The sequence below is a fragment of the Carlito syrichta genome, unplaced genomic scaffold (assembly GCF_000164805.1).
Source record: "Carlito syrichta isolate Samal-C Ts95f unplaced genomic scaffold, Tarsius_syrichta-2.0.1 Scaffold205434, whole genome shotgun sequence".
Taxonomy (NCBI): Eukaryota; Metazoa; Chordata; class Mammalia; order Primates; family Tarsiidae; genus Carlito; species Carlito syrichta.
The window spans coordinates 575745-590861 of record NW_007149530.1 but is presented as its reverse complement, the minus strand read 5'-3'; the positions used below and the strand labels follow the sequence as shown (position 1 = coordinate 590861).

Below are 15117 nucleotides of genomic sequence, written 5' to 3'. Positions count from 1 at the left end.
CTTAGGAAGAGGCAGAAGATTTAAAGGCAGAGACAGGGCCTCTGGGGACAATGGAAGGCAAGACCCTTAGAACCAGAAATTCAAACAAGGAAGTCCTCAAGTATAACACCTGTATCAGACTGGTGAACTCTCTTGGCTTTATTTTCTCTATTTAAAGAATGAATGGTAGATATCAACCATCGATAAAACTCTGCAAACTCTGACCCTGAACCAGATGCTGAGGGAGAGGGAAGTGGGAAGCTTGTGGCTGGCTGGCTACAACCTGCTGAGCTCTTGGTTCCCTCCCAACCCACGCCATAGCCCCTGTATCCTAGGAAAGGCCCCAACTCACTCTTCTTACAGGATGTGCACCTGCACTGTTTGCACTTGCAGGAGGCAGCACAGGCACAGGAGCCACCTGCAAGGAAGAGAAGGCCAGAAAACGCCGAGAGTCATGCAGGTGTTAGGCACAGTTCTTCACATGCTCCCTGCTCCATGACTGAGGAAACCTGGTGATTCCTGTTCCACTCAGGCAGAAGGAAGTCTAAAACACCTCTCAGGTTTGGATGGGAAGGTGCCATCCTGATCTTACCCCACAGGGCTTTAAATTGGAAATCCAGAAGACTCCATGTCCCTGCCTCCCATCCAGCATGGGCAGCTCAAATGCTGGGCAGAGCACTGGGTCCCTGCTCATCTAGGAGACATGGAGCAGAGCCATCTTGAGCCTCAATCCTGTAGCTTCAAAAATGGGAGGCACTGAGAAGATGGAAATGTTCCAAGTGGCAACGAAGGCACTTGAACAGGTAGAAAACACAAGTCCATGGAAAAGAGACCACTTGAGGCCGAACTCTCAGTGATCCCTCCTCCAGCAGCAGGGACGTTCTTTCCTCTGGCAAAAAACTGGAGACTCAAAGGTCAGATATGGTGTCCCTTCCCAGTGGTGCAGGAGCAGTGGAGGTTCATGTTGAGACAGGTGAGACTGGAGTTCTCAGGGTAGAGAGAAGAGATCGTGGGGCAGGTGGAAGGCTGATGGAGCCCAGGAGGCATCCAACCCTTTATAATCAGGGGAGGAGGCCAGGCCCAAAGGCCCTGTCCTGGCCCTTTACCGGTCCCTGCCAGAGCTGAGCCATGTGGGGTCCTGGAACTGGCTATGCAGTGAGCAGACTGGTCACAACATACCCTCGTCCGTTACCCATATGCATCTCAGCGGTTGCGCTGGGGAAATGTTTTGGGCTGCTGTCGCCAGGAAAGGCCTGGGAGTCAGGCAGCATGCAGCCTCCATGATTCCCTGAGGGCTCTTCCTAATTTCCTGCACATTGCTATCTACTCTCGCCCCTGGGCATTCAGAAAACTCAGAGCCAGGACCCACAGCCCTGAACCTTTGCCCTCAGCTTCATGCTTCTCAGGGTCCACGTGCAACCCCAGCCTCATGCTCACATCCATCGATAGACCCAAGGCATGGAGCAAGGAGAGAGGGTTTTGTGCAGAGAACAGATCATTGATATGAACTTTGCATCACCGGCATAGCCTGTCGCTGGTCCCACCCAGGGCCTTTGTCCACGATTCTCCTGACCAGCACAAGGCAGACACAGGGCTCTGCCTCCTTCCCTTCCAGTCTTTCTCCTGAGCGATGTCTGGTATATTTGTTGAGTTTTCTTGGCTTTAACTTCCTTGGGATTTCCCATAGTCTCACTGCCTCACCAGGGAAAAGGTTGAGCTTCCCAAAGCTTGGGTTGCCCCAAAGGAGGGATCATTTTCCCTGACGTTCCTGACTATCACACAAAACACAGTCCCTGCCAGACCTTGCTTGATCTGTTTGGCTATTTGACCCTCACATCAATCCTCAATCATGGGCTCTGTATGAACACACCTTACTAATCAGACAACTTCAACACAAGGAGTGTGTGTAACTAGTCCAAGGTCAGAGGGCTTGGAAGGGATTTTGCTGGATCTTTATCCAGTCAGCTTTGAAGGGAAAGAGGTCAATGAAGAAGCTTCCCTTGGGCCTAAAGTTAGTATAAAACAGCTCTTTGCTACTTGAAATCTTTACACAAAAACAAAACAAACCACGGGGTCAATCCTGAGAGTAACAAAAGTGATGCAACTAGAAATGTTTAATTTTATGGCTACCACCTCTGTCTTATTTTCAGTGATGGTAAAGAGTTTGCTTTCATACAAATACATTTAAATAAATATGATCATTTAAAAGGAATGTGTTACAGGAAATAGTAGAAGTGGGAGTAGAAATGACAGGAATCCATTTGTATCCACTATGAGTTCAGGGACTGAGTTTCTCATGGCTTTGCATATCCCGTTGGATCCATGTTTGTGAATGGGTGGAGGACCCTCTAGGGTCACAAGCCTCCTGCTTACTTCGTTGATGAGAACAACACAGGTGAGCACACTGGGACTGGCCTACTTGACCGAAGGTAAAAAAATGTTCCTGTGCTATGAATAAAGACACTTGACGTATAGCAGGCACTGATTTAAGTTCTTTGCATGTGTTGATTCATTTTCATTTACCATCCAGACTCTCTTCTTCTTCTTTTTTATTATTATTACAATTATAATTATTGTTATTTATTTGAAAGATGTGGGGTACAATTCAGGATTAGGTATACCTGTGGTCATCGTACAGGTAAAACTTGGGCCTCCTTTGATCTCCACTTCACCTGGTTTGAGATGAGGTACACTATTTGATGTTTCTTCTTCTCTTTTATATTGGTAGAAACTGAGCCATAGAGAGGTGGTGTCACTCAGAAAACAGTGACACAGCTGGGTTTTGGTCACATGTGTGTTACTGCATTTTTATGCCTTCAACTACTGCATTCTGTCACGCTGCCACATGAAAGATGGGGACAGTGGAATCTGGCACAGAAACAGAATTGGGAAGACCAGTGTGCTGGCCATCATATCCCTGTGCACAGCTCTGTGACCTCTCTGGGCTTCAGTATGCCCTCTCTCAGCCAGGGACCCAACTGGGCTAACTAAGGGATGGCCGTCACAATGCCGCACTGGAGGGGCAGGACTTAGCATCCAGTGATATCCTGATCTGCCTACTGTGGCCAGCTCATGGGGAAGCTCTAGCACATTTTCATTCAGACCTTGACTTTTGAGTGTGTGACCCTGGGCAGGTCATTAACTTCTCTGCAAGCAGGACAACCGCATCAGGCTTGCCCACTCACTGTGTCTCTGCTTTGTGTGAAGATCAAAGGACTTGTAGAGGAAGAAAGGTTTTTCTTCGTGCAAATGCTGACTCAGTGTCTTATCCTGTAGAGTTTTGTGCAAGAGGTCATTCACATGCCCTTGAGATCAGATCCGCAAGATTCCAGACTTCAAATCCACAGTAATGCCTCCACCCATTGGGCCTTTCCCAAGGAGGTTAATGGGAACTAACAGGATTCTCCCTCCAGAAAGTTCATATGGACTAAACAAGCATCATGCCAATGTTTGTTAAGTCTTATCAACTTGCCAGGCCACTACCACGTGCAATTCCTACATGGAGATATAACCTCCTATCTGCAAAGGAGGAGATGGAGGGTCAGTAGATTCAGACACTTGCCCAGGCCACACAGCCATTAAGTAGTGAAGTGGGCTGTGCTCCAGGACTGCCCATTTCAAAACCCATGCCCTTGGCACAGGCTGCCTTCCAAAACTTTCTCTTCACACAGGCTTCCTGCAGGCAAGGATGGTTCAGATTTTGGGCCACCTGACTCCTCTTTCTCTTTGAACATCAAAGAAATTCCTCCAACATAGAGCCAGAGGAGCTAACCATTGCCGTTAATCACAAGACACCCAGGCCTCCCTCCTTCGAAGTGAATTTACCACACCTTTGAAACTGCAGAATATGCCATGCCCCTGCATGGACAGACACGAAGTACTTCATGGATCCAGTCCTAATACACACTTTATCTTACTGTGAAAGTGCTGGGCAATTCCCTTAAATACCCTAGTCACTTTGATGATTTGAATTGGTCAAGGCAAGGCTTTGAAGGAGGAAGAAATTTAGCCAGACCTTGGGAGCAACTTCCAAAAATCCAAAGCCAACTCACAACAGGGAGTTCCCAGGGGTCAGGGAGTATCTTCTCAGTGGCACTGGGCAGGCCAAGCCAGAGGGATTCCTGACTGTGCTGCTCAAGATGTGTGTCCAAACACCGAGGCCAGTCTGCCTTCCACATCATTGATAAACATATGTGTAGTGATTGCAAAACTTCAATTTCGGGGTAATTATCATGTATTTCTAGAAATTTTCTAGTTGAATGTAATGAATGGTTTGTCATTTGTTGTTTGGTATCATGATCTCTATTATTAATGCTATTTTATTTTATCGAAGTTTAGATCCAGGATAAATAGGAAATAGAACTATTCCTTCACCTTGGAGTTTGAGAAGCCCCTTGTAGGATTCAAGCAACTGAGGAGTTTGAATTCACCTCCTGTCATCACTTTGAAGCATAAAATCTGATGAGGAACTGGACTTGGGTAGGGAATCAGATAATAAGAATGAGGGATAGATGAGTATGTGTCACATTTGCCAGGAGACAGAGGTGGTCCAACGGTGTCAACCACTCTCCCCAGTGGTTGAAACAGCTGTTCCAATTTGCAAAAGATGAAGCTCAGTGAAGCAGCCTGGCATCATTGAGGGCACTCAGGTTGTCAGGGTGAACATTTCCATAAGAGCCCTGGTCTCTGCACTCCCAGTTCAATCCTCCACCTCAGTCCATCATTTTCAAGACACACAAAGGAAACCAGAGTCAGAATCAAGTCTACATTTATTATAATTCACATGTTTCAAATAAAGGGTAAGCAGTAAATGGCACTGGGTTGCAGGTTTTAAAAATATCCTGTTTTGTACTAGTAGCTCCATTTCCATCTGGGATAGAACTCCTCCGACATCAGGTGCAGCAGCTGCACTTGTCCGATGCCTCTTTGCAGACACAGCCCTGGACACATTTAGCACAGCCCACAGGGCAGCAAGAGCTAGAGCCTAGGAAGAAAGGGGTAAGCAAAACGCCAAAGCAGACTTGACCAGGCACCTCGCTGCCCAGCATGGCCCTGGCACAAACCCTGCCTCTACCCCAGAGGACCATTATTTCAGGATGGCACAGCTCTATAGGAGATAACAGGTGGAATTTAGAGTGAGAGTCCTTGTGTGATAAAGCTGTCCAGTCTCCTCTGAGCCCAGGACAGGGATGAAGACTGGGAGGCAGAGAAAAACCCACAGAAACATAATGTTCTAGAACCATTCCCTATCTATTTCCCAGAAGCACAGACCAGCTCTGGGTCTCTTCTGACCTCAGCCCAGTCCCAGGCTCCCAGGGAAGGCCTCCACTCCCTCTTCTTGCAAGACCTCCATCTGCACACCTTGCACGTGCAGGTGTCGGAGCAGGTGCAGGAAGCTCCTGCAAGGAAGAGAAGGACAGTGAGGGTCATGAGGCGTCAGGCTCAGTCCTGCACATGCTTCCTGCTCTGTGCACTGAGGAAACATGGAAACTTTTGTTCCACTCAGACAGGAGGAAGTCTAACCCACCGTTCTGGCTAGGATGGCAGGTGCTATTTAAATCATACCCACAGGACTCTATGTCGGGAATCCAGAAGATTCAATGTCCTGCCTCCCAACCACACCGGACAGCTGAAATGGTGGATGGAGCACTGAGTCTCTTCCCATCTAGGAGACATGGAGCAGGACTATTTTGAGCCTCACTCAATCCAGTAGCCTCAGAGATGGGAGCGCTGGGAAGATGAGAATGTTCCAAGTGGTGATGTAGGCGCCTGGCCAGGAAGAAAGCACCAGAAATCCAAGGAAAAGAGGTCACTTGAGGCCAAACTCCAAACGAGCCCTCTTCCAGCAGCAGGAACATTCTATCCTCTAGCAAAAACATACGAGATCTTAAAGCCAGAAATATGTCATCCCTTACCAAGGGTGCAGGGACAGTTGGGGTCCATGTTGAGCCCAGGTGAGGCTAGAATACTTAGTGCGAGAGGGAATAGGCAGTGGGACAGGCGGGGGGGGGGGGAGGGGGCTGGTGGAGACCAGGAGGCCTCTGCTCCCTTTATAGTCAGAACAGGGAGCTGGGCACAGAGGCTCTGCTCCAGACTTTGCACTGCCCTGCCGAGTCCTATCCGCTCACTGTCCTGAACGGGGCTGGGCACAGAGGGCAGGCCAGGTGCAGGATACCCCTCACCCATTCACTGCCTGCACCTCAGTGCACTGCACTGGGGCCTCCTTTTGGCTGCTGTCCCAAGGGAGGGTCTGTGAGCTAGATGGCTCACAGCCTTCATGCTTGCCACGGGTCCAATTCCAATTTCCCACAGATTGTGGTCCACCCTCACTCCTGGTCCATGGAGGTTCAAAGAACCCAGAGTGATCAGAATTCCCTTCCCCAGTCCTGCACTTTTGTCCTCAGCTTCGGGCTCCTAATGGTCAGTGTGCAACCCCATGCTCAATGCTCACGTCCCTAGATAGACCCAAGGTGTGGAGCACAGTGAGGGAGCTGTGTGCAGAGGACAGGCCATTGATGTGAACTTTGCCTCATCTGCTGGGCCCTTGACCACGTTTCTTCTTTCCAGCAACAGGGCAGGTTAGTGCTCTGCCTCCCTCCCTTCCAGTCTCCACTTCTGATGGAATATCAGGCGCATTTGCTGGGTGATCTGTACTTTAACTTCCTTGGGATTTCCCACAGCCTCGCTGCCCCACCAGGCGTAAGGTTGAGCTTCCCAAAGCTTGGGATGCCCACAAAGGAAGGATGATTTTCCCTGTTGTTCCTGATTATCACACAGCACATAGTCCCTGCCAAACCATGTCTAATCTTTTTGGCTGTTTGACCCTCACAACAATGCTCAAGGAGAATGCTTTCTATGAACCCAAGTTACCAATCAGACAGCCACAACACAAGGAGTGTGTGTGACTAGTCCAGGGTCAGAGGGCTTGAAGGGGTCTGTCCTGCTGGATCTGAATCCAGTCAGCTTTTAAGAGAAAGAGGTCAACAAGGATGCTTCCCTTGGGCCTAACATTAGTCTTCCACAGCTCTTTCCTGCTTTCAATCTTTAAACAAAAACAAACATGAGGGTCCATCCAGGGAACAATAAAAAAGATACTGAAAGGAAAGGTGTAATTCTATGGCCACCTTGTATGTCTGGAAGCGAGATGCTTCTGATTTTCAGCGGTGACAAAAAGTTTGCTTTTTATACAAACATATTTAAAGTGCGTCATTTAAAAGGAACATGTTAAGGGAAATAGTGGAAGTGGGAGCAGAAATGCCAGGAATCCTTGAGTATCCGTTATAAGGATAGGGACTGAGTTGCTCTTGGCTCTGCATATCTGGTGTGGATCCATGAATGGTGGAGGACCCTCTCCGGGCCACAGGTCACGTGATCACATCGTTGATGAGAATAACACAGGACACAGTCGAGCACGATGGGATTGGTTTATTTGTCTGGAAGTAGAAAAACTTCCTGTGCTGTGAATAAAGACAACAAAATCACAGCTAATTTAACAGACAACTTGTCAATGACCAAACTATTTTCAGTTCTTTGCTTGTGTTAACTCCTTTTCTTCTACCACTCAGACTTTTCTACTGCCACCCAGTAGAGGAACCCGAGACACAGAGAAGTTGTGGCCTCCTAGGTATAAGTGACAAAACTGAGATTTGCACATGTGAATGCTGTCTGGATCACCATGCCTTCAACTCTCATCTTATGTCATGTGAAAGATGAGGACACTGGAATCTGGCGCAGAAGCAGAATAGGGAAGACCAGTGTGCTGGCCGTCAGATCACTGTGCATAGCTCTGTGACCTCTCTGGGCTTCAGGAGGCCAGCTCTCAGGCCAGGGACTCAGTTAGGCTAACTAACCAATGACCCTCTAGTGCTGAACTGGGAGGGGCAGGACTTAGCATCCAGTGACATCATGACCTGTCTGCTGTGGCCAGCTCATGAGAAAGTTCTAGCATATGTTCATTCAGACCTTGACCTCTCAGTGTGTGACCTTGGGCAGTCGATTAACATCTCTGCAAGCAACTCACTGTCTCTCTGCTTTGTGTGAAGATCAAATGGGTTGTAGAGAAGGAAAGCTTTTTCTCTGTGCAAATGCTGGCTTAGTGTCTTATCCTGTAGGATTTTGTGCAAGAGGTCATTCACATGCCATTAAGATCAGATCCATAAGAGTCCAGACATCAAATCCACAGTAATGTTTCCATGCAGATGGGCCTTTCCAAAGGAGATTTACGGGAGCTAAAAGAATTCTCACTCCAGAAAGTTTATGTGGACCAAATAAGCATAATGCCACAGTTTAATACACTTTTCTATTTGTTGGGCCACTATCACTTGTGATTCCTATGTAGAGATGTAAGACCCTTTTTGCAAAGGAGAAAATGGAGGCTCAGAGTGGTCCAGTCACTAGCCCAGGCCACATAACCATTAAGTGGTGATGTGTGCTTAACACAGGACTGCCTGACACCAAAACCCATGTTTTGGCAAAGGCTGCCTTCCAAAATCTTCTCTTCACACTGACCACCTGCAGGCCAGGTGGTCAGATTTTTGGGCCACCTGACTCCTCTTTTTCTTTGAACATCAAATAGAAACTTCTTCAACATATAGCCAAAGGGACAACCCATTGTCATTAATCACAAGTCATCCAGGCCACTCTACTTCCTAATGAATACCTCCGTACCCTACAAACTGCAGAATCTGCCATACCCCCAGAATGGGCAGCCATGAAAAACTTCATGGATCCATTCCTAAAACACACTTCATCTTACCTGGAAAATGCCAGGCAATTCCCTGAAATACCCTAGTCACTTTGCTGATTTGAATTGATCAAGGATGTAACTTGAAGGAGGAGAAAATTTAACCTGACCTTGAGAGAAACTTCCAAAAATTTAAAGCCAAGTCATAACAGAGAGCTCCCACTGGTCAGCAAGTATCCTTTCAGTGGCACTGGGAAGGCCAAGCCTGAGGGTTCCTTGTGGGGATGTCCGGGCCTGTGCTGTTCAAGGTATGTGTCCTCACACTGGGGCTAGTCTGTTGTTTCCAATCTGCAATCACTACCATTGATGAACATATGTGCACAGATTGCAAAACTTACATTTCCAGGTACTTGTCATATATTTATAGAAATTTTCTAGTTAAATGTAACAAATGGCTTATTATTTCTTGCTTAATATAATTAGTATCATTTTATTTACCAAAATTTAGATTTGGAATATATAGGAAATAGAAGTATTACTTCACTTTGGAGTGTGAGAAGCCCCTTGTAAGATTCAAGCAACTGAGAAGTTTGATTTCACCTCCTGTCATCACTTTGAAACCTAAGACCTGATGAGGAACTGAAATTGGGCAGGAAAATCAGATAATAAAAAGGAGGGATGGGTGAATATCCATACCACATTTGCCAAGAGACAGAGGTGGTCCTTGATGTCCCCTTCTTCCCCAAAGGTTCTGACACATTGTTCCATTTTGCATGAAATGAAACTCAGGGAGGCAGCCTGGCCTCTCTGAGGGCACTCAGAGTGCTCCGGGACCGCCTGACACCAAAACCCATGTCCTTGGCACAGGCTGCCTTCCAAAACCCTCTCTTTACATAGGCCCCTGCAGGCTAGGACGGTCCTGACTCTTGGTGCCTACTTCTCTTTTTTTAAAAGATGCAATAAAAATTCCTTCATCAAATAGCCAGAGAGACTGAACTTTGCCATACATCGCAAGTCACTCGGGGCCTTACTTCTTCCAGCAAACAACCACACCTTAGATTTAAAGATTGTGCTCATTCCTCCATAAGAAGACACAAATACTTCATTTGGAAACCTCGGTTCTTATCCTCCATCTTATCCTGTTACTGCTGGGCACTTCCATCCACATCCGAGTCACTCAGCTGCTTGAAGGCTCTGAACCTGGAATTTGAAAGAGGAGCTCATTTTGGCTGGGCCTGGGGAGAAACTTCCATAGGTTTAGTGTACAGTGATAACATTGAGCTCTCAGGGGAAGAAGAGTCTTATTAGTGACACTGGGCAGACCCAGATAGAGGGTGTCCGTGGGGATGACCAGGCCAGCACTGCTGAAGCTATGCCATGCCCGCACTGGGCATCTGGAAACTGTTTCCAGTCTGAAATGCACACCCTAGAAAATTGTCAATGTTTGTAATTATTTTGCTTTGCCAGTTATTTTATTTTTTATATTTATTGAAATGTGCTTGTTTATTATAAGAATGGTTTTTCCAGTTTGTGTTATTATTTTTGTCATATGAATCCATTTTGTTTACTCTTACCAAAGCTTAGGTCTGTGGCAGAAACACATGCCACTGCATCATCTGGCAAATGCTCTTGTGTTTTTAACTGAGGAACTGATGCGGAAATGGGGAGCCTGGCTTGCCTTAAGCCACTCAGTGTGTGAGTTATCCATTCCAGCACACGGGATCTGGACTATTAATGCCATCCCACAGCCCAGCTCTGTTAGGTGTGGGGTCCCTTACTTCCAAAGCACACACACACACAAATCAGAGCCAAAATAAAGTCAACACCTTTTATTATCAATCACATATTTCACTTTCAAAATAATGTAGCAAACGGTTTAGGGTAGTATATAAAACAACAGCCAGTTTTGCATATGTCCTTCTATCTCCATCTGGGATCAGGACATCCTAGCATCGGGCACAGCAGTGGCACTTATCTGATGCCCCTTTGCAGATACAGCCCTGGGCACACTTGGCACAGCCCATGGGACAGCAGGAGCAGCAGCTTGTGGAGAAAGGGGAGAGTTGGAGGTCAGAGCAGACTTGACAAGGCACCTCCCTGCCTGACAGAGGCCCAGCAAGGCCCCCGAGGACCCTGAGTTAAGGAGGGTACAGCTCTGTCAGGAGATAATTGAGGGGCCTTTGGGGTGAGGGTCTTGCTGGGGAAAAGCGGTCTACCCTTTTGGGGTTCAGGAAAGAGGAGAAGACTACAAGAAAGTCTTCTTTCCGCAGGAGTGAAAAACAGAGGCTCTGGAACAAAGGAACCATACACTGAAGTGAGGAATGTCCTCATCTGTCAGGGCTGTGGCATGTCAGTGGACTCTCTTTGCCAATTTCTCCAATTTAAAAATGAACTTTAGAATCAACCATCTCTAAATTTCTTCAGCCTCTGCTTCTACCAGGTGCCGAGAGAAGAGGATGTGGGAAGCTGGTCTGGCCTGTTCCTGCCTGCTGAGCTCTGTGCTCCCTCCTCTGACTCAGCCCCAGACCCAGGGAAGGCCCCCACTCACTCTTCTTTCAGGACATGCATCTGTTCTCTTTGCACTTGCAGGAGCCAGGGCAGGTGCAGGAACAACCTGCAAGGAAGAGAAAGCCAGAGGTAATCACTCAGGGAGATGCAGACAGGGCAAGAGTCAGTCAACAAACGCTCCCACCCGAGTGCCAGAACAGACCTGGTAGCTCTGTTTGCCTCAGGGGACAGTGAGGTCTATTCCCACCTCCCTCTTCAGGCTAGGATGGTTTCTGTCCTGAATCCTGAAAAGGCCATGTCCCCTGTCTCCCATGCAGCCCAGGCAACTCAAATGCTGAGCAGAGCACTGGAACTGCACCTAGCAGCCCTGGACTACCTAGGTGACTTGGAGCAGGAGAGTCATATGCCTGAGGGCTCTTGTTATGACATGATAGACGAGAGGAGAATGCAAAAGTTCTAGGGTGATGGAAGCACTTGGCAACAGGAAAGCACTAGAACCATGCACTAAAGGCTTCACTTTGGCCAGAATGCAAAACGACGCCTTCACTCCTAAGAACATCTGTCCAGTGGCCAGAAGATGAGGATCTCACGGCCCAGAAACCGAGCGTCCCTTACCAGGGACGCAGGAGCAGTTGGGGTCCATGTCGAGCCCAGGCGAGACTAGATTTCCAGGTGACAGGGAAGAGGCAGAAAGCAAGTGGGAAGTTGGTGGATCCTATGAGGCAGCTGCTCCCTTTATAGTAAGGGAAGAGCAGTGCCAGAGGACCCGCCCTGGCCTTTGCACCCACACTATGGAGTAGGCGCCACCAAGTTCTCTCTGGCCAGGCTGGACACAACAGGCGGGCCGGGCTCAGGGTCTCTGAGCACTGCTGCTTGGTGCACACCACTAGAGCGATCTTTGGCTGCGCTGTGGGTGTTTTGGGGGTGGGGCTGAGCTGTGTGCCTGTGGTTTTTGGCGACTCCGAGTCCTTCTGGGACTATTGGCTCCCCCCTCCCCTCCCATCCTCAACTTGCCGTTCTCAGGTGCCGTGTGCAAGCCCAACTCATGTTCAGTACCCTGCAGGAGCCGGGGAGCAGAGGAGGTAGGGAGTTGGTGAAAGAAATCGAGGTGGGGGGATGGGAGGGGAGGATGTGGCCTTTGGAGTCCAGCATTTCCTGTAGCTGCCCCCACCGCAGTCCGTCGCCCACATTTCCCCTTGACACAGCAATGTGCCAGACACAGGGTTCTGCCTTGCTTCCTTTCACTCTCACTCCTGGGCGGATGTGTCGGCAGGCCTGTCCTGGTCCTACTTTCCTAAAACCCACTAGATCTCCCCCAGCAGAGCTGGCCCAACCACTCCCGAACAGTAGTGCTGCAATGTGGGGTGCCTCAGAAGTGGGGTTCCTTAGGTGACATGCAGACCCTGCTTTAAATAAGTCAGCAAACTGGGTGTAGTAGCCAAAACCTGTAGTCACAGCTACTCTCGAGGCTGAGGCTGGAGGATCATTTGAGCCCAGAAGTTGAGGTCCAGCATGGTTAATAGAGTAAAAGAACATCTGGAAATAATAATAAAATTGAAAACCAAGACTGACTACCGCATAACATTCAGTCCATGCCACTCCTTTTTAAATCTCATTCATTCTATGAATCTCCCAACAGTCCTAGAGGGAAATACTATTTATGAACCCGTTTTACTCATGGAAGAAATAAAACAGAGAGTTCAAGTTCCATGCTCCTCGTCACAGGGCTAAAAAGTTGTCACTGATGTGAATTTAGTCAGCAACTCAAGGGAAAAAAGCATCCATGATAAAGCGTTCCTGGGGTCCAAGCATGTATTCAAAAATTCCCTATTGCTGGAGGTCTTTTAAATAGCCAATCACCAGCTCTGCCATGGCCAGTGACAAAAGCAATCCATAGTATAACATACAGACACACACATATATAATATCCTGGCTATCTTCTATGGACAGAATAAAGCTGATATTCATTTTGGATTGTGATAAAGAATTGCTTTTCATAAAAACACATTTAAGAAAATATTACTCATCTCCATGTAAAATATTAAATAAAACATTATGCAGGTGGTAGCAGAAATGGCAATCATTCCTCTGTATCTGACATGAAGCACAGAATCTTTCTCACAGCTTTATAACCCAAGCGTTGATGGCAGTTTTGTGGGAAGAGTGACTGTCTTTGGACTACAGGTCCTGCATTTTTTTGGTAGATGGTAGGACAGGACACACAGCTAAGGCCCCAGGCCTGGCTGCTCTGTCTGTGTTTAAGTAAATATCCCCTATGCTTTGTAAAATGATGGTTTAAAAAAAGGATAACTTATATCATAGGCCACTCTTCCTAGCCAGGCATCTTTCTAAGTTCCTTCTGTGTATTAACTCATTTAATCCCACAATCCAGTGACCATTATTATGCTCCTTGTACAGTTGAGGAGACGGAGCCACAAAAGGTTGTATGGCACAGTTAAAAGTGACAGGGTGGGATTTGTGCCCCTGCATGCTGACTGCAGCATCATGTCCTCACCCCCCACCATGTGCCCCCAAGTCACATGGAAGGTGAGGACGCTGAAAATCTGGCATGGAGGCAGCAGTGGGAAGAGCACTGAGTTGGCAGTCAGACCCCTTTGCATGTAGCTCGATGACCTTTCAGGGTGTCAGTTGCCATCTCTCAAGTCAAGAGGGAGGTCCATATCACAGGGCCTTTGTACCTGTGAAGTGAGATAGCAGGGTTTAGCATCTAGGGATGTAATGATCAGCAGCTGTGGCCAGGACCATGGGCCAAACAGTATAGGTGTATTTATCCCTTTACTTCTGTGTTGTGTGACATTGGGCAGGTTGTTTAACTGCTCTGGAAAACAACAAGGCACTTCAGCCCATGCATATGTGATGTCCCAGTCACGAGGTGTGTGGCTGTCATTGTTGAGACTGTGTGTATTTCAAGTGACATGAAGCATGAGAGAGTGTTTCACATGTGTCCCAATGCTGGGTAGTGTGTCACTGAAGAGTACTTTCTACAGGAGGACATCCACACTCCTTCTGGCACTGGACCAGCCTGGCATCAATCTCATTCCCAGCATCCAATCCAGAGTAATGCTTTCCAACCTGTGAGCGTTTCTCCAGGAACTAGTTGGGGCTTACCAAGATTCTGTCTCTAAGAAGTTCATATATCTGGACATGGTGGTTCATGCCTCTAATCTTAGCACTTTTGGAAGCCAAAGTGAGAGGATTCCTTAAGTCCAGGATTTCAAAAAATATAGCCTGGGCAACATAGCGAGACCTCTATATGTGTCTAGAACTTTTTCCAGTTGAATCTAAAAATAGGCTTTGTGATTAGAGTTTGATTTCATGATCTCCATAATTAATACTTTATTAACCAAAGTTTAGGTCTGCAACAAATAATAAAAGCTGTCCCTTCACGTGGAGTTTAAGAAGACCCATGGACAATTGAGGCAACTGAGGAGGGGGCTTCCAACTCCTATAATCACTTTGAAGTCTAAAATCACATGAGGAACTGAGGTTGTACAGGGAATCAGACAATAATAGTGAGGGATGAAGAAGTTTCTGTGCCACCATTGACGTGATAATGTGACCGTCCTGTGTGGTTCCCTCTTCCCTCAAATGATTTGTCACAATGCAATGCCAGTGTAACACCAGAGGGAGCTCAGGGAGGCACTCTGGCTTGGCTGAGGGCACTCAGGTTGTCAGGGGCTCACATTCAATCCAGAGCCTTGGACTCTCACACCAAGTTCAATCCCTACCACTGCCTAAATGGGTCCCGAGTCCCATATTTCCAAAGCACAAAGGAAATCAGGGTCAGAAGAAAATCAATAATTTTCATTATCATTCACATATTTTATAGGAAATAAATGTAGCAAAAGGGTCAGGGTTCTATAAAAAAAAAAATCCATGTTTATACACGTTGCTCCACGTCCACCTGGGATCAGGATCTCCCGACA

At 47.4% G+C, this 15117-nt stretch overlaps 1 pseudogene; it reads right to left on the bottom strand.

Moving 5' to 3' along the window:
* Nucleotides 1–10608: 10608 nt before the first annotated feature.
* LOC103253171 lies at nucleotides 10609–11813 on the bottom strand (annotated as a pseudogene).
* Nucleotides 11814–15117: the final 3304 nt, after the last annotated feature.